Genomic DNA, 20,600 nt, shown 5'->3' with positions numbered 1-20,600 from the left:
TTTAACACCTGGAGAAAATTCTTACGTTCCCAATGGTTTTGAGTAGGAATTTACTTGTCTATCCTCCATCTAGAATTTGGGCACTATTAAAATAACATTTCAATATTGTTGTAGTTTAAAGATGTATTGTAAGAAATGAAAAATACCAATCAAGGGATAAACAAAATTACAGAAAAAAAAATGTCTTAATAAATGAGTAACAAACAGACAGGAGGTTAGTTGCACACAACATAACTTTACATAGTGTGCATAAACTAGTGAAGCACTTAAGTATAAAATAAAGATTATATTTGGATCTGATAATTTTTTTTATGTAGAATGAAGCTAAGACCCAAGTATAACATTTGATTTATGTGAAATCGACTTGTTTGCTAGATGTGTAACAATTTAACCTAACTTAATTTAAATTTAACTGCAGTGGTCTGGTTTATTCAGGCTTTTCTTTCACAGCTTAGTAACCAAACTAAGTCTTACATTTTCTTGAAATTCACGCTTCTAATACGTAGTAAAAACACCATATTAAGTCTTGCAAACGCTTTAAAGACACAACAGAACTTTTTTTTTAACTTTTATAGTTACTTTACAGCACTTCATGAAAAAAAAGACAAATATTGTTATTTACACGGAGTTTTTATACTCTTGGACTTGAAAAGGACATGACAGACTGAGGATTTGAAGTACCAATCAGAGGTTAAAGTTATCTCTCTTGATTGACTAGAGCACAGCTGTTGTTTAATAATTATACAGTAGTTGATGGTTAAAGCTTCTGATATCTTGGATTTTACTTAAAAAAAAAGTTTCTCTTAAAATTGTGAATGATATTTCTCGTTATTAAGCGCTCTTATGAATGCTGAAATTGGTGGTCATATCCTTTAATGTATTAGTGTTAATTAATATTGTACGATAAGCGCTTCATAAGATTTTTTTTGGGTTGCATGGGTAGTTTAAGTTTTGTGACAGCAGCTTGTTTCAATAGAAGTAAGTTATACGCCACGCAGTTGCGGAAACAGATATACCACTTGATGTTTTAAGATCACTGAGCTTTGACCTTGATAACTTTAGAACGAAACTCTGTGTCTTAAAGTGATAAATAATAAGTATATGACATTAAATGTTACTTATCTCCCCTTAGATGATTACCACCCACATTATCTGATACATAATATAATTTTTTTTATTAGTAATGTGATGTATTTAATTTAAAAAATAGAACATAAAAATTATGTTAACATGTGAATTAATGCAATTTATAAAATATGAATTACTATTTCTTGAGGTTTTGCTGGTAAAAATTTTTTATGTTGAATTTATTATAAGTGATGTGCTACAGTAATAATTGTAAAATGGTTTGTAATTCAAAAAGGTGAGCACAGTGGTAATAATTTTTACTGTGTTTTATGGAAATTATGTAAACACTTTATTGTATAGTAATTTGTGAGTCATGCAATTGGAAGTTGTTGGTCAGAATCCGTTTTTTTCTCTTCTTTTTTCTTCAGGCATTTTATGGTATGGCAGCGTGCTTATACTGAGACTGGAGTATATCATAGGGTTAATATGTATCTTTTATGTTTGTATAAAGCATATCGCGATGGATTGGTCGCTAGTTGCTTTAATTAAAGTCATTGAAGAGTTGCTAATTACTTAACTTCTTGGTTGAAGTTTTAATAAGTAGGGTTATGCAGTTGGCGTAAATATTCTGCATTTAACGGAGTATCCTAATGGCGTGCATGTTTTATTCAATATTGCTGCAGGATCCTCAACTCTTCATAGAAATAGAGTGAGAGGAGGTACTGAAGTATTGCTGTCACGCTTTTATTATATAGATACAACTTTCACTATAGGTTTCTGTCACAATATAACACCACACTAGTGTTAAGCTGAACGTTGTTGAAAGTTGGTAGTTCGAATACAATTTAAGATTGTAGAATGTTCCGTGTATGGTCTCGCACTCACCTATAATTTATTTGATACTTTATTCTACTAATATGTTAGGAGATAGCGTTCGTTTGTCTGATCGCAAAAGTCTCAAAACGTACTGAACTAGTTGGTCTCAAATTTTCACAGAAGTTTAATTACATCTCATCGTGTATCATGGGCTTTTAAAATTAACTATAACTTTAGAAGAAATGTTTTCACACTACTTATAAAAACTAACTGCAAATTAGCTCTGAAAGAAGATTTTAACGTTTGACTGCTAGAGAACGAGTGGTTCTGTTTGAAATGTCAGTTTATATTAGCCGAGCCGCTCCCACAATCTCTTTCATAAAATCACTTTAATAAGTAAAAACTCGTTGCAAGCTTAGGTAAAGTGTGACAAGCACATTAGTACGTAATTAATAATACGTGATAGTATACCTCATAAAATCTTATATCTCATGGAATTTAGATAGTTCTCCAGCGTTTATATTGTGGAAAAAACCTTCAATACATAATAATCCTCTAATACATAAATTTTCTTACTTGGTTTTTTAGCTTTCACTGTATTTACACTGAAATGAAAGAATACAAACCAGGAGGTACGTCATCAGAACGTCGTACATAAATACAGTACTTACAAAGTTTAACCATCGTGAGTACTGAACTAATTTTTTTTTTTGTTTTATTCGTTTTTCAAGTTTTTATTTTACTTAACTACATGAATACAGTTCTTATTCTTATAAGGCTCCGTTATTCGTATGGGTCTTGCTACCCCCTTGTTACCTGAGAAATTGTGTTTCTTCTTACTCATCTCATGTTTAAATTACTTTGTTTTTACCGTGGGTCCCATGACCTATTTCTACCCCCTAGTTTGTTTCTTCCAATTTTTAAAATTTTTTAAAATTTCTTTTATTTCATTTCTCATTTTTATTAAATCTTTTTTTATTTCTCTTTTTTATTAGTTTTTTTTTTTCTTCTTTGGTATTTCTTTATGTGCTTTTTGGTTTCATTTACATTATACTTTTTTTTAATTTTTGATTTCATTACTTTTTTTCTTTAATTTTTTTTTTTTTTTTAATTTAATTTTTTATTTTCTTTTTTTCTTATTTTTTTTGTTTATTTCTCTTTCCTTCACGCTAACTGTATAGTTAACAGTTTTACGACTATCTGTGATAAGCTGTGACTACTTTTTTTCAGTTTTTTGTCAAACTAGCTTATATGCAGTGGAAAACTTGTCATACTTTCTTACGAGGATGCGTTGAATAATTAAAAGAAGTCTAAGGAAATGATCTGTTGAAAGCTCTGAATGTTAAGTATAAGAGATAGCTATTACATAAACCTACGAAATTTCAAAATTAATCCAAATGTTTTTTTTTTTATGAAATAAGGAAAAAAGGTTCAAGTATTCGTAAAAGTGCATATATAGATATATATCTATATAAAAAAAAAAATTGCCAGCGTTGCTACGTATTTGGAATCCTTCTACCGCTCCAAACTTTTCCCTCGCTAACTGTAATGAACGTTCTTAAGTTAAAGTAATCACTTAGGTCTCAAATAAAAAAATTATGAAATATTCAAATGCAAGAAAAATTAATTACTGTATTCATAGAACCTAATATAAATAAACCATTAATGAAAAAACGATGAAAAAAATGAGAAAAATGTAAAAATGATTATTTATTGATTTATTTGAAAATCAACAAATTATTAAGGATTTAATAAATATTCTTTACTGTATAAAAAATCTGCTGCTAAAAAAAAATTGTATTTAAGTTTGGAAAATAATTATTTAATGTAAAAAAAAACAATATTTATTTCAATGAATAATTTAATAATAAATATAACATATTACCTAAAAAAATAAATTAATCTTCAGTAAATTGATATTTAAATTTAAATTCAGTTACAAATCACAGTATAAGCAAAAGAAACTTAAATTCTCTTGTTAGAAGTGCCTGTTGCAGAGGAGATAAGATACTTGGCTCGTACGCAGGAAGTCAAGGGCTTAAATCTCTTGGAAAGTGCTTTTTTTTTTTCATTCTAAAAGAGGCAAATTTAAAGTTGAATAAAAATTGTCATCGGGAAAAAAAATTATGATTCAATGAAACATCAACTGGTGTGCGTGTCTCTTCCTCTCAAGTCTCCCCCCTTACCCTGTCCCCCTCATCGACTGTTCTCTCTACACTTACCCTCTCCCCACTATATATGTATATCTGCTAACCGTGCCGTGTTACTCTTCTGCACACCTTTACCTACCATTTCCCCTCACACTCCCAAGCAATTAATTTTTAAGCAAATTTTAATTTTATTTTCTTACAATAATTTTTATTTGACTTTGAATTTTTTTCTTTAACAAGTCTAAAAAAAAAAAAAAAAAAAAAAAAAAAAAAACATTTTCCAATACAGAGTTTTGAACCCTTGACCTCCTGCATATAAGTCCAGTACCTTACCTACTCTGCTACGAGCGCTGCCGACTATAGAAACTCGGTTTCTTGTACTTATGGTGTGGTTCGTAACTATAACATTCCATTTTTAAATGTATTCACTGATAATTGATTTAATTATGTATTTGTTTTCTAAATAATACATCTAAAAAAAAAAAAAAAAACAAAAAAAATAAAAAAAAACAGAATAAAAAAAAAAGTTAAAATAAACGTGTAGAATAGAGTTGAAGAACGTATTAACTTAAGAACGTATCAATAGCTTTTGAAGGCTTTTATTTCGAATTTGACGAACAAATTATGTTACATTATCACATAATTATATAAATAAAGTAATTCATTAAATCAATTATAAATAAATTATGTGAGATCAGTATATGAATATATTTCTAGTTTCATATTATTTTAATAAGTTTAAAGGGCACTTATTTTAAATTTGATAAACATATAATGGCACAATGTCATTAAATAATTATATAAAAATAAAACAAAAATTGCACTTATAAGCTATAAAATCGCAAAAAAATTAGTAAAAAAAAATTTCACAAAAAATTAATGAAATGAAATATGAAAATAAAATAAAATAAAATCACGAAAGAGATGAATAAATACAATAAAATGAAAAAAATTAAATGAAAAAGGGAATGAGAAAAAGAAGATTAAATATAAAAATAAAAAAAGATAATAAATAAGGGAAATACAAAAAAATAAAAAAAATGTAATAAAATAAAATATAAAAAAAAAAAAAAAAAAAAAAATGAAAAAAAAAAATTAAAATAAGAAACGAAGAAAAAATTAAACAAGAAATTGAGAAAAAAAAAAAAAAGAAAAAAATTATAAAGAAAATTAAAACAACAAATAAAGGGGTATTAATGGTTCATGGGACCATTTTTTTTTTTTTTATTTGTTTTTCAAGTTTTTGTTTTAGTAAACAACATAAATGCAGTACTAACGTTAACAGAGCTTTGTTCTTCCTGTGGGTCTGGTGACCCCCTTGTTACCTGAGAAATTGTGTCTATATTTATCTCATGTTTAAAGAACTTACTTTCTTACAGCATACTATTTAATACATGAAGCTGCAAATATGTTATTAATACAAAAACTTTCATTTAAAAAAGTGTCAGAAATCAGTGTAAAATTTTTAACTAAAAACGTTTTACATCACAAGTCCACACACTGTGGTGTTCAATTAAGTAAGTCTCGATCGAAGCCAAGACAAGGGGAGAGCACTATGCTATGGTCAATACAGTTAAAGAATACAAGTCTAGCGATTAGAGTACATAAATAAAAAAAATTTTTCTAAATTTTATCAAAATATTCATATGATTGTTATGAATACGGGTTAACAATCAAAAAAAAATTTAGACATTTATTAGTAGTAAATATATACATTGCTTTAATTTGACGGTTGTGAAAAGAATTTTAGTTATGAAAACCGAGTGAGTGACATTTATTCAATTACACATTGACTACTTAAAGTATCTCCCACTAAAGTTATTGTCAAAGCGATATCAGTTTATGTGATTATTGATTTAATTTTAAATTAGTCGTTTACTACGGACGTATAAATTTTTAACGAAGAGTAGATTACAATAATAAATATAATTTAAATATATTAACAAAACTGATCTGTTAATTTAATAAGATCATACGAAAATAATTGTTTATATGGCGAACTACGCGTGTAAAAAATAATCTGCCCTCTGCATACACATATTTTGTAGCCAATGTGTGTGGAAAAATTTCTACAAATGAGGTGGAAAATTTTTTTATGCCAAGATTTCATCGGTGCAACTTGAGGTGGAGTCAAAATATGGTAACTTAAGGTAGAAGGTACGCCATTATATATGAAGAAGTACGAGCTGTAGAGTTGAGGAGGTACCTGAGCCATAGAGTACCAACCTAAAAATGTCTGAAAAATGTCACTAGAAAAATGTAACTATACGTCTTCACCAATCTTAGCCCTATAAAAATGTTTCGATGACACGCGTAGGTGACGTGTAACTTACGATCATAAGAGCACGTGTTATATGTAAACGTGACATACATTTTTATTGAAAAGAAAATTATAAATAATTCTAACATCTTCTTCTCAGATATTATAGATCGATGTATTATTAATAATTTACAAGGTATTGAAGATTCGTTTGGATAAGATTCCAAAAGGACTCATTTGTATAACCAAATCACAACATGATATAACTACAATGAATACCTTTATGAAAGAATTGTTTTACCGAATACTCGATTGATAAGGAAGTAGTATTACATTAACGCTTGAGTCTTCAATGGTCTGTAATTTTTTGTTCAAAAGTATTTTTTATGTAACCAAAATAATTTTTAATTAATTTATTTAAAAAATTTTTCAAGTGTTACTTAACTACGTGCTTATGATGAAAAAGAACTATATTTTGCCAAGCTAAATTTTTTGGAGTTACTTTCGTATTTTCCGCCAACAGCGCCAACACAACATGGCATCAAAAGTAACCAAGTCCTGTGAGTGTCACAAATAATTAATTAATCATTGTATTCAGTGGTGAGCTCATTGCCTAAGTTCTTTACCATACTTTTCCTAGTATGTTTATTTATATAATCCCTAATTTTCATTAAGATCTGCTCGATAACTTTTGAGATATTTACAAAAATTTTGTTTGAGTTGGCATGGGTAGGAGAAGATCTGGGAAATAAACAGTTACTGCTCCTTAAGGCACATAAGGTTAATGCATCTATTCGTGAACCGTAAGGATTCGTAATTATAATAATTATCATAGTCATGTTTTCTGCAAAAGCTGTTACAAGGTAGATTTATGCTAGGGACTTTTCTCTCTTAGGGTTTGCAATTTCTTTCAGTTTTCCTTCGATATATTGTAATGACAGAGTGTCATTTGATTAAGCCCATTTTGTAAGAATTATTTGTTTCTTCTTCTCTTAATAAAGTGTGTTGTACGTAATACGAGAAAATACATCTTAAGATAATAGCAATAATAGATTTAGGGTTGAATCAGGTTTGTGTATATGTGTATGAGAGGATCTCTTGTAGAGTATGGCCATTTCTGAGTGTATTTCAACTTTATCTGATAGGATTCTTCTGGATTGTACAACATGATTATACATTTTCTTAGGGCTTTTTCTGTGGATTTTGTAAAAAGGAGAACTTCACAAGTAGCACGGTTGATTTCTTTTATTATTGCAATCAGTACTTTCACATAATAAAAATTGACCATAGTGTACACATTTATGTTGTAACGTTGTACCTGGCCAGTTAAGCACACTTACACCGCTAACCCGAGTACAATGTTGCGGGTACAACTGTGCGGCTTTGGCCTCTTTAATGCGACGGTCGTACCCTGACGCCACAACCCAAAGTACCCTGCAAAGCAGTTACTAGAAAAACTTATTAGCTAATTAAGTAGCTAACACTTGCCGAGCCACAAAGCTCCCACCAACGAGCCACTAACAATGCCCTTCAGGGAGCCACTACTTATTCTTCCCGAAGCCACTACTCTCGACCCAGAGTCACTACCAGCTATACTCAAGGAGGGCATGAAGTGCACTTCGTGACCCAAGTTTCCTTTAACCATGCGTCACGTACAGCCACTTACCCCCGGCTCCAGAAAGCCACTACTTTGAAGTGAGGAACACGGTAACGCGTCGTATTCACTCTAACGTGTATTCTGCACCCCACCACCGCTATCTTAAATCAACAAACAGAAGGTTCTCATGGGCTTACTATTGACCTTCAGTGTCAAGGGAATCCTAGTACTGGATGTTGGCTCCAGCTTTTGTCCTCTCGCAAACTCACGCAGTCACTCGATCGCACCCAGCCAGCCAAGATCCTCAAGCTTCCTCTCTGGTCACAAGACCCTTAGAGAAAGACTTAGAAAATATCGCGAGCCACACAGTAAGCTTTCGATGTTGCTCCGAATCTCTCAAGTTCTTTAGCCACAATTAGACAACGAATCGGGAGATAGCGAAAAATCAAACTGCTGGTTTCAGCTACTTTTCCTTGCTCGATATCTCAAAAAAATCCTTACTAATAAATAATCTTTAATCGATTACCTACCGTCAAACAACGATTGCTAATTGGCTGTTCATACACCAGTACTCTTTTTTATTTATTAAATCATTCCTTCTCCCTTATTGGCATAATAGTTTGACCGGCAAATCGCACCGGCGTACAGTAAGATAAACTGATATTTTTCGTTTCAGAACTATGTAAACTTCCTGAGAAGAAATATTTTTTCATGAAAATTTTAGATCTAATAGGTATGATGACAAGGAATAACAGAAAATAATGAAGAAATGTAGAAAATGAAATCCTAACTTACAAATTTTGGATTATTTCAGAAATTTTTTAATTTCTTTTTTTTTTTTTTTCTGATCAAAAGTAAGTTTTAAGGAGCTGGTATTTTACCTTCATGTTTATTTTACATAAATTCTTGATTTTTTAAAATAAGGTATCAAAATGGCGTCTAAAAAGGAACTTTTTTGTCAAAATCAAGCATAATTCCAAAAAAAGATTATTTTCTTCAGACACTTTTTAGAAGTGTAAGTGTTGTGGCTGGGAGTGATGAATAACTACTCAATGATTTAAAAAAAAATTAACCTATATACTCATGTGGTATTTAGAGAATTTTTTCGTATTTTAAAAATTCTTTCTTGTTCTCTTCATTCATTCTCCTAATTTTAGATTTCTTAGGAATATTAAGTAGCTTGATCAAATTGGTGCCTTTAATAATTATAATCACATTATAACAGAGAAACGATGAATTGCAATGATGTCATGGATGCTTTTAAATGATTACGTGCTCCTTTAACTCTTAATCGAATTCCGTTTCCGTGTCACTTATATTATCGTCGTTCTTCCTGCAAATGTTTATAATTTTATGATTGACATCGGTTAATAATTATCATGAATAATACTTTTACATAAAAATACTTCTCATGCCTATTTTTGTTTGTTTCTAACATAATTTCATTCTCCATTAATCTTGCAATAATTAATTATATTATTTATTTTGATTACATTCACATAATAATCAGTCTATCTCACTATTACGGGTATTAAAATTCATTTAACAGAGTAATACTGAATTCTAAGATATTGCTTTAACACCATAGTGAAGAGACAAAACAGTCTATTTTTTACTTTACATTAGGTATTCAAAATAATAGCCATATAAGATGTACTAAGTGGCAAAATTTTATAAAAAAGTATTTATCGCTTTTGTAATTAAAGTGATCAAGAAAGTATTATATAATTTACTACTTTACAGTTTAAGACATAATTTCATTCAAAGTTAAGATATCATTCAAGTTTCGTGATGATGCAAACAAATGTTTAAAAGTATTTTTAAAAAGCCGGTAAGTGAATTGCAACTGTATTATCAGTTTGAAACAAGATAGAATGATTTAGTTTGAATTCAATAATAAGTACAATTGAATCTAACTTTTAATTAGGAAATAAAATAATTGTTTTGCTTAGTGAATATAACAAGTTTAAGATACTGCACACACAATGACAAATTCATTATGCAATCTTTTTTTCCCCTAGCGTATAATACAACTGTCATTAGAGTCTTCGATGTAATTACTACATTAACATGGAGAAATGAGATATTATGATTTTTTCACAATGGTAATATATTATATTATGCCTGTATTGATTTTTGAAATGCATTACTTGTTGACCGTCTCTAATTTTATTCAATATTACACTGAAATTCACAAGTTTAAAAAGAACTTTGTAGAGACTATATAAGTGCTTTTACTTACTGTGATCGCGTGAATCCACTTAAATCTTGAACATTTTTATGATTTGCCTTTAGCCGTTGTCTTTGTTTAATGTACTCTAATAAAATGATAGGGTCTGTCATGTAAAGTGCCCTCTTAAAAATGTCCAGAATTCTAAGCTTCCTGCTTATTTGTCGTGCGTGTCGAGTCAAATTTCTGCAATAATACTGGTGCCACCTTTCACTACAATCTTTGGAAAATATGCTAAAGGTAAAGGGAACTTTTTCGCGATCTCACAACTATGAGCAAACAATTTGTGTAATGTCAGGCTCATTTTGGCCCAGGGATAGCATTCATAATACTTTTCATAAGTTTCAATACACAGTGTACTCATTTTCCTCAGAACTAGTGCGTGCTTTCTTTCGAATAATGATATAACGAGAGAAATGTTTTTCACCAGCGTTTCATCTAGTGCAAGAACTTCAGCAATTTTTTCCGGTTCCACAAAGCATTTTCGAGCAACGTTACCGTTTGTAGGGTACCATGCCCTTAAAGGACTTGGTCTTGGTCAACTCGAACCTTGAACTTTTCGTAAATTCTATTTCGTACAATTTGAGTTCGCTCATCTGCCTTTTCTGAAAAAATATGGATATTTCTATGCAAACTAATATAGTTAGGTTACTGATCTAACACTTTATTTTTCCCAACAATTAAAAATATAAACTTTTTTGCAAGACGTAATAGCTATATTTGACAAAAGACAACTTCGTTCATGATTAATAATTTTTATACTTAAGAACACTTTGGATAAACAATTATAGTTCTGAAGAAACATTGCAAATTTGAGTTTTCTAACACAGTTATTTATTAAAATATTTAATAGCAATCAATTTTAGACTTCATGTGGAAAACCCAATCGCATGTGCATGCCAACTCAATTACTCAAAACGATGGTATGTGTGTTTTTACATGAATATCTATAAGTAAATGATAGTAATTTACATTTAAACGATTGGTTAAACTTGGAAGGTACAACCTTAAGTACACATCAAATGCAACTAAGTGACAAACTCGTCCAACTGCTTGGATTTTTATTTATAATTAAAAAATTGTATTGCGTCACTTGAAAAAAGTAACAAACCCTGCGGTTTAAGGTCTGAAAAAACAAAAATTTTTTTTTTAATTTTTAGTGCGATAACGTTGCCCAACTATTACAATTACGTCTTGCAATTTTCGTTTGAAAAGTAATATCTCGTATTCTTTATTTAGTAGCACACGAAAGATACACATTAACTACCGTCACTGCATGTGCTATGGACAAGCGAAAAAAAGAGTTCTTCAATTTAAATTTCACCTTTAATATTAACATTCATCGTCCATGTTTGCAAAGGAAGTCTGTATGATATGTTGGGAAGATTTTAAAAATTTTTATTTTAGCACGTAGAAGACTTAGGCCAAGCTCCATAAATGATTTATCAACGGGATGAAAATCGGTTGATACATCTTTATCGAATTGAGAATTAGTGCAAAAGCAAATATTGCATCTACATGTAGCTTTGTTTCCTACGATTGCGTTAATACATTTTTCGTCTAGTAATGTAATAAGAACTTCAAATGACACTTCTGCTTCTTGTCCATCATTTAACTGAAATGCATATGATGTAAGTGTGGATATTTCAAGGTTCAAACGATTATGTTCTGTAAGTATAGACACCAGCGTTTCCTTCTATAATGCAATTCGTACTGGTCCACAGAATCTATAATTCTGTGGGCTCGGATTCTTCTTTGTGCAATTAGCAGTAAAAAAATAATTAAGTATTTATATTATTAAAATAATCTCTACTATAATTCCTAAATTTTGTGCTGAGACAGCGGTTTTTATTGACCAAGCATCATAATGTATTAAGGACGCCCGATAATAAGACGTTGCTCTCACTTAGAATAGTATAAAACATATATTCGAAGAGATCAAATAATAAAGTGATAAGGCAGATATTAAGATAGTTTTGAAGACCCAAGAAACTTTTCTCGTATAAAATTTTTTGAATTGTTCACGCAGATATTATCGATTATATAAAATTTACTACTTGTGTACAAATATTTATATTCCCAACTTAAATTACTCTAAATAAGGCCTTCTTTAAATCATGAAATTTTTTATGACACATTTTTCACTGTGCAAACGATACAAACGATAAATACTCAATTTTCTTACCATTAGATCTACTTTGTAACTAAACAAAGAGTGTACTAGAAACAAACAAAGATTTCAGAGGATCTTGATTAATAACATTTAAATCGGTATAGCCTTACTGTGGGTGACAATGACCAGCAGAGCTATTAAACCCAAGTGTCACAGTTAGCTGCAAGTGTTGTAAGTCCTGTTTGCTCCAAGAAGTTGCTACTGCAGAACATAGTTGTTGCGCTGTTTTATTTAAAATATTCTAGACAGAAACGCAAACCTCAACTTCTGTATGTACATCATAGGGCAATACGAGGCACCTCTTTATCTCTTTTTGTATCATAGATTATGAAGGGTAAATATTACATTACGGTGTTTGTTAAACGTGCCGTTCTGCTCTCAATTGTTTACATTATTTCTTGAGGTTTAGTGCATAAGCACACGATCAGTAAGAGCTAATTTAGGAGTGAGAATAAAAACTCCAAGGTCAGGTGTTAGTTTGAGCACAACGTACAGTCTGTAACGATCGTCTTATTGATATAGACTGAGCCTGATGAGGTTGGCGTTAAGACCAACGAAACGTTGCACAAACTAACCCCTGACTTTGGAGTTTTTATTCTCACTTCTAAACTCGCTCTTACTGATCGTATGCTTATGCACTAAGCCTCAAGAAATCATGATAAATATTACATTTTCTGATATGCAAATCCCTGACTAGAGCTACATACGACTTCTTACTCAAATCATTTTCACAGTAAAACGCAAGAGCCGATTTAGGAGAATGCCTGTATTCAGCAATTTCAGACCTTAGCTGTGCAGTATGATCTTCAAGTTCCATCTCTTCTATTTAGTAATCTGTTCTACTCATTTCTTCATGAGTATAATTTTTAGCAAGATGAATTTAGCACAACTTCACTGCTAATTTCAACAATTCGATATTATATTTGACATAATGTAACACTTCCTGGGCTTGCCTATATAAGGTGCTCAAACTGGCTTTTTCTGTTCCAATACGTGGTCGTCCTTTACCAGTACCCTTCTCTGCTGTTGGGGGAAATTCTTTTAAAACTTTTTTTTGTCTTCTTTTTTGGTTAGTTGGGTAGCTTGGCATTCTATTTGTAAGAGAAATTTAAAAGTTACTCTACAATTATTGACGTATACGAAAGGAAAGACAGTAATTTCATACAGGTAAAAAAAAACCGCAATTGTAAACGCCCATTCAGTATATCATATATAGTTAATATACCGACTAATTTACAGAACATCTCACTTTGGTATATGTTCATTAATAATTAATTTTCATGTTATTTACGTTAATAAAAATATTAATTAAATGCAAATCAAGAGAGCACAGTTTTAACTAAAAATCTTCATCGTAATATTATCTAATTTTTACATTTATTTTTCCATCACTATACGCATGTCATCGAAATAAAGTTGCTTAGTATTTCTAATTACCATCTTCGTTTATAAACTTATTTCATCACGTGAAAATAGCTGTTTAATAAATAATTGGAATAAAGCAGTCAGTGGATAAAAGAATGTAAATGATATACTGAATTTTTTCAAACTATTTATGAACATTTAAGTTTCATTTCATAGGTACGAGATGTTACCTTTTGTTATATAATTAAAAGTGATTGCAATAAATTTTGTCCTGATTCATTTTATTTCTTAAAGCATTTCTATTGAGCATTTGCAATTTTTTTCGTTAAACCACACATCAAACTGTTGATTAATCAAATTATTTATACATCACTTAAGTGTAAAAAAAAAAAAATACCTTTAAGGGCCCAACATCGATATAAGGAGTCCCAAGATATTTCGATGACATGCAGCTTAGACTTAAGTCAACAAAAGTAAAAATTTCTTACATACAAATAGTACATACTGCACCTAATATCAACGTAAGCTCAAACATTTTCAGTGTGAAGTCCCACAAAGTACAAATCGTAATCACTAAAATGAAAATCTATGAACTCATTCAACAGCGATTCTGTTTAGCTCATATTTTTTCTCATTCACAAAATATTGATGTGTAAGAAATACAAATAGAATCAAATAGAATATTGTAATTTAGTCGTTAAACTGCAAATATTTCAAGTATCTTATATTTATTTAAGTTATATACGTTTCCGTAAGCCCAAATGTGCTTAAGTAAGGTTATAACGAGATCAATTGTCATTACAATTAATGTTTTGTCAGGATAACGTCACTGTTAAGGTTCTTTTTTACTTGTAATTGTAGCTCTATAAGTTTTAGCATTAGGAAAATTAAATAATAAATGTACTTTTCTGAATTTAATAGACTAATAAAAACGTTTACTCTTTATGCAATAAATGTGAATTGTTAAGCTTCCTACAATATTTTGAATAATTGTTGAGCCTATTGGCCGCAGCTGTATGATACGAGCACCAAGAAAATAAACAATACTTACTAGCCGAAATTTACTAATCACTTATATCCACGATAAAAGCTCTTCTACTTAGCACACACATTACATGACTGACCTACGGAAATACTTCTTTCTTCTTACGTTTGATAAAACAAAACCTTTTGAGAGTTCTTAAAATCTATTTGGCTTGTATTCTAAAATTTTGCCATAAGTATTTGTATTACAGACAGTAGACTAGAGTTTACAACAGTAAGCCCCAAACACGTCAATTATGAGAATCAATAGAATAAGTTTGTTCAGAATGCGTGGACCAGATAACGCAAGGATGGTAATGCAGTTTGCTTGAGCTTAATACATTCACCTATTTTGGTACCCGGTGTAATACGCAAATAAGCGTACCTTTATGTCAAAGCTTAGTAACTAAAGCTATAAGCCATGTAACTGTGCCCTGTCTTATCTATCGCTGCGTATAACAATAATATTGAAAAAAGAACAAAAAAGAATTTTCAAAACACGAAAAAAATTTCCAAATACCACATGAATACATAGGTTAATTTTTTTTTCTATTATTAGGTAGTTATTTATAACTACTAGCCACAATATTTACACTTCTGAAAATTTTTTTAAGAAAATAATTTTTTTTTTGGAATTATGCTTGATTTTGACAAAAAAGCTACTTTTTGGGCGCAATTTTGAGACCTCTTAAAAAAAAATGAAAAATTTATGTAAAATAAATAAAAAGTAATTATACCAGCTCTTTAAAACTTATTTTCTAAAGGAAAAAAAAAAAAAATTAAATTGAAAAATTTCTGAAATAATCTGAAATTTGTAGGTTAGGAAATCATTTTTTACATTTCTCCTCAATTTTCTGTTATTTCCTGTCATCATACCTATAAGATCAAAAAACTTTCATGAGAAAATATTTCTTCTTAGGAAGTTTACATAGTTTCGAAACGAGAAATATCAGTTTATCCCACTGTGCGGCACCTTCACCGGTTCGGTCCTCGTGTTTCAGACCGTTCCACTCCCTCACAAGTGGAGGCTCTGTCACGAGCAAGATACCCACCACTAGCCAACAAGCCACACCTCCCACGCTCGAGTCATGTCAGTGTTGCTCACCAAGCGTGCGCGCACGACCCATGGCCTAAGAGGACCTGCCCGATCGTGTCAAGCACACTTACAGACAGGCGCACATAAACTTGAGGATTTGCCACAGCCATGCCTATGCGTAGGTGTGCTTGACTCTGTGACTTCATCGCAATGTATTTCGTCTTCATCAGATGGAAAATAACAACCTTCGTTGTGATTTTTAATGAAATAGTCTGTTTTGTGCTTAATACCGACGTATTCTTGCAAGTTTTACGTATACTAGAGCTAATTTAGGCGCACTTTGCGCGCGGCTGACTAAATTTTTGTTGTTGTTTTAAACTATACAACTTACCAACTTAACATTTTTTAATTATAGTAAAATGAAATAGAAATAAAGATTCACTCTTATAATCATTAAAATTTGAATAATTGTTTGCAAAAAAAACTAAGAGAAATTTTAAATAATTCACAAATAAGGTTCTGATAACATTGCTTACTTATAAAAGAAGCTTTGTATCGGTGATGAAAAAATTTTCGTGAAAATGTGATAGAAATGTTTTATATGGTATCAGGATTCAAAAAATGCAATTTTCAAAAAATTTCCGTCTGCGTGTGTGTGTGTGTGTGTGTGTGTGTGTGTATAATCAGTCATATCTCAGGAACCCGACTGCCGATTTTGATGATATAGGGCTTAAAATTTTTGTATTCACTCCCACATAGGGGCTCGGAAAAAGAATAAAAGTTTCGTACCTTATTAAGGTTGTTATAGCGATTTTTCGATTTTTCAAAAATAGTTTTTTGATATTTATTAAATGAAAAATTTCTTATTTGATTTCCAAAATAATTTCACTTTGTAAAGTACAAAAATACTTGTATTCTCCACTTTTGATTATGGTGATATGTTATTTCGTTGTATTTTTATTCACAAAATACTAAAAAAAAAAAAAAAGAATATAAGTAACTTTTTGTCTTGTTGACATATCTCGATGATTTAGGGCTTAAATTTTTACATTTTGTATTAAATTAGAGGCTTGGAAGAAACGTATTAGTTTTATACCTTATTAAGGTTGTTATAACATTTTTTTGATTTTTTAAAGTCGATTTTTTGGCCTTTCTTAAATGAAAATCTCCTGAACAAATGTTAAAAATGCTCCTATTCCTTAGGATTTAATGTAACCTACATTTTCCACTTTGATTTATCCTCATACTTTGTTTCGTTCTGTTTTTATAAACGATATAAACTTTTTTTTTCATTTGAATCAGTGATTACTTGCTGTTTTGTCAAAATATTTCAATTGTCCATTGTTATAAATGTTTTTTTTCGTATCTGTATAGTGGCTAAAACAAAAGATTTAAATTTTATACCTTATTAAGGTTGTTATAACGATTTTACGTTTTTTTAAAAACGGTTTTTTTTTATTTAGTGAATGAAAATTTTCCAATTTAATTTTATAAATAACTTTACTTTGTAGGGTACAACAATACCTTTATTTCCCATTTTGAATTAAGGTGATACCTTATTTCGTTGTTTTTTTATTCAGGATATACTGGATAAAAAAAAAATCACTTGTAACGCATCGACTTGGTGACATATCTCAATGATTTAGGGCTTAAATTTTTTTAAGTAATTGTATTAATGTAGAGGCTTGGAACAAACATAGAAGATTTATACCTTATTAAGGTCGTTATACAATTTTTTTGATTTATTCAAAAACGGTTTTTTGGCATTTCTTGGATGAAATTTTTCTTTAACAATTTTAAAAATGATTCCCTAGGATTTAATATTACTGATATTTTTCATTTTCATTTTATTCGGTTTTTTTTTGACGTAAAAGTAAGATTTTATAGAAAAATAGAAAAATATGAGATGCCCATTGACAGATGTTGATAATTTTTTGCATATAAAGTTATTTATGTATTTATATTGGTACCGACTTGACATAATATTCGAAGTGTAATATTTTATTAATGGTGTAATTGCTTGTTTCTATTTTCTAAAAATATTTTTGATAATATACCTTGGCACTTCAAAACAAATTCGTAAAATGTTTTTCTGATTTCAAGATAAAAAATTGAAATTCAGATTGAAATAATAATATCAGTAAGCCAAAAATATCAAATAAAAAAGAACGAATAAAAGATTTTTGTCTAAGAAAGCTTTGTGCTAATTTATTGGCAGTGGTTTTACTGAGTAGCAAAAAAAAAAAATTGAAGCCATCAGAAATTTGAACGTCGTAACTAATTAAATGTCATGAGATTTGTTATATACAATGCTTTTAAGTTAAAGTATTAAAATTTGAATTGAAAAAAAATTAATAATTGTCAATATTTTCTTTAAAATTATTAAATATACCAGCAAGTAAACGAATAAATCTGACTTCATCAATTTGTACTGTAAAATAATTATTAAAGTATTACAAATAATCATTACGTTCTTAAAATTCGAAGAGTCAATAACATCTCATCTATACATATAATTCTTTATATACATAATTTTTTACAGTAGTGTTCTGTCTTTGATGCCCTAAGTAAATTTTTAATGTTTCCCATGACTGAACTCTGGACATAGCGACATAAAGCTGACCATGATTAAAAAAATTTCTACGAAGATCTATACCTATCCTATCGAATGTTTGCCCTTGTGCTTTATTAATAGTCATTGCACAAGCTAATTTGACGGGAAACTGTCTTCTTTTAAGAGTAAATGGATATTCGTTTTCACAATAAAGAGTAATACGATTTAAAAAAACAATATTATTTTGATTGTCACCAGTTAAAATTTTGCATTTTAGTAAATGGTTTGAGAAATCAACAATTTGTAATCTAGTTCCATTACACAAACCTTCATTAATACTAATGCTTCTTATTTACATTATGATACAATTTTTTCTTAAACGCAATTTATATGGAGGCAAGCTTGAAGGATTGAGAGAATTCAAATATTCATGTAAAATCGTACCGGAATCAAATTCACCATTGTCACAATTATCAGTAGCATCAATTCCAGTACATATATGTTCGGTAGTTTTGTCCAATAAATTAGTCTCTTGTTCGTTTATATTATTAACATCAGTATTCCTTGCTGATAATATAGCACAATAATTTATTCCATTACATTTTTTTCCTTTTATAAGTTGACCGAAAATATGGTTCACTAAACATTCATTCTTTGTTAGTATGCTAGAATTTGGAAGTGTCACATTATCATTGTGATCATTAATAGTACCATATCTTACGTCTAACAAAAATTTAACAAACTCAACTTCTTGTGGTAATACTCTCATATTTGTCGTCAACTTAAATTTTAAAAAATATTGCCATAAAAAACTATATTTTATTGACAAGTTTAAAATTCCACTACGAGTTCCATGTACTTTAATTCGAAGCAGTTGTCTAAAATCTCCACCTAACATCATAATTTTTCCTCCAAACGGTAAATTATTGTTCATAATGTCTCTAAACGTTCTATCAACTAATTCTGAAGCATACCTTGGTGCCATTGGAGCTTCATCCTAGATAAAAACTTTGGCTTTTTTTAAAAATAAACCTTTTTTTGATTATTTTTTTATACTTTTATTGCCTACGTTTAATTTAAAATAATCAAGAAGCATACTGCTTGAATTATTTAAATTGTTCATTATAATTGGGTCTTCTGCATTTTCTGGAAGAATAACACATTGCTCATTTGGAAAATGTAGAGATAATCTAGTAATAGCGTGACTTTTACCTTGTAATGGTTCACTCAGTATACGATAACATGCTTCTACGGGCCCAACATATCGAGTTTCAATAAAGTTTCTAATCCCATTATGAGTAATTTTACTATTTCCTTGTACTTTTTTCAATGTTACCGTAGCAGCATTATGTTCTTTATGTATACATTTGGACAGATATTTAACAGCTAAAATACTTGAAACAGCTTCTACATTTATATGACAATAAAACATTTCTAACAATTCTGGACAGTATGGAACTACCCATTTATTGTCTACTTCGTAACCACCAGGACGTTCATAAACTTTACCAGTGTTTCTTCGGCAATATTGTGGATATCCGTTCTCATCCATAACTGTTTCCTCATAATATTGTTTTGGGAATTTTTTCGTGCATTTATTATCTTTCATGCACCAATCAGCACAAGGCCCATGTATCATATTTTTCATGACAATTTTATGCAAATTGGGTCTTACTGTTCGGACAGGAATTTCAGCTGATATAAATTTATCAACAATATCTGGTGTAGTAATTTTGTAGCCAGGTTCTAACGTTAATAATAAATGCATATGAGGCAACCCTCGTTTTTAAAATTTAATAACATATACATAAGCAGCCACTTTCCCGAAAAAATCTTTTTTTACAATGAGATTAAGTAAGCGATCCTTTTTTAAATGGAATACGCGTGCAACTAAATCTGGTCTATCAGAAAAGAAGCTTGTTGACCAGTTAGTAAATTGTCTTTGATATCAGTCCAATTAGGAATACATGTCATAGTAAGAAAAATATCAGGTTTCTCTTTCTTGTTTACAATTGCCATAGCATCTTGATAACATTGTTGCATATATCGAGGAGAACCAATGAACGTCGAAGGAAGTATTACAGTTTTACCTACGTGACCATTTACATCGTTTACAGAAATTTCCAAGTAATCATGTAAGCCTTTATAAGTATCCGCTTTTATCTTTTTTTAATTATCTTTACAGAATTGTATTCTATCTTTTTTAATTTTAACATAGCTATCCACTAACCACTGTTGATACAACCTGCGACCCATGACAAAAGGATTGAATTGTTCAGGTCTTATAGCCATACGATATCGAATATAAGACATTCGTGTAATACGCTG

At 30.0% G+C, this 20,600-nt stretch overlaps 1 protein-coding gene across 1 annotated transcript in view; it reads left to right on the top strand.

Moving 5' to 3' along the window:
- Window positions 1-20,600, top strand: part of LOC106644845 (uncharacterized) — a 2,208,360-nt gene that overhangs the window by 36,593 nt on the left and 2,151,167 nt on the right. The window lies entirely within an intron of this gene.

Source organism: Copidosoma floridanum, unplaced genomic scaffold (genome assembly GCF_036245765.1).
Source record: "Copidosoma floridanum isolate Cflo_tuat_1 unplaced genomic scaffold, Cflo_Japanese_pri ptg000017l, whole genome shotgun sequence".
NCBI classification, from domain to species: Eukaryota; Metazoa; Arthropoda; class Insecta; order Hymenoptera; family Encyrtidae; genus Copidosoma; species Copidosoma floridanum.
The sequence above is the reverse complement of the archived record's forward strand: the minus strand, read 5'-3'. Positions and strand labels throughout refer to the sequence as shown.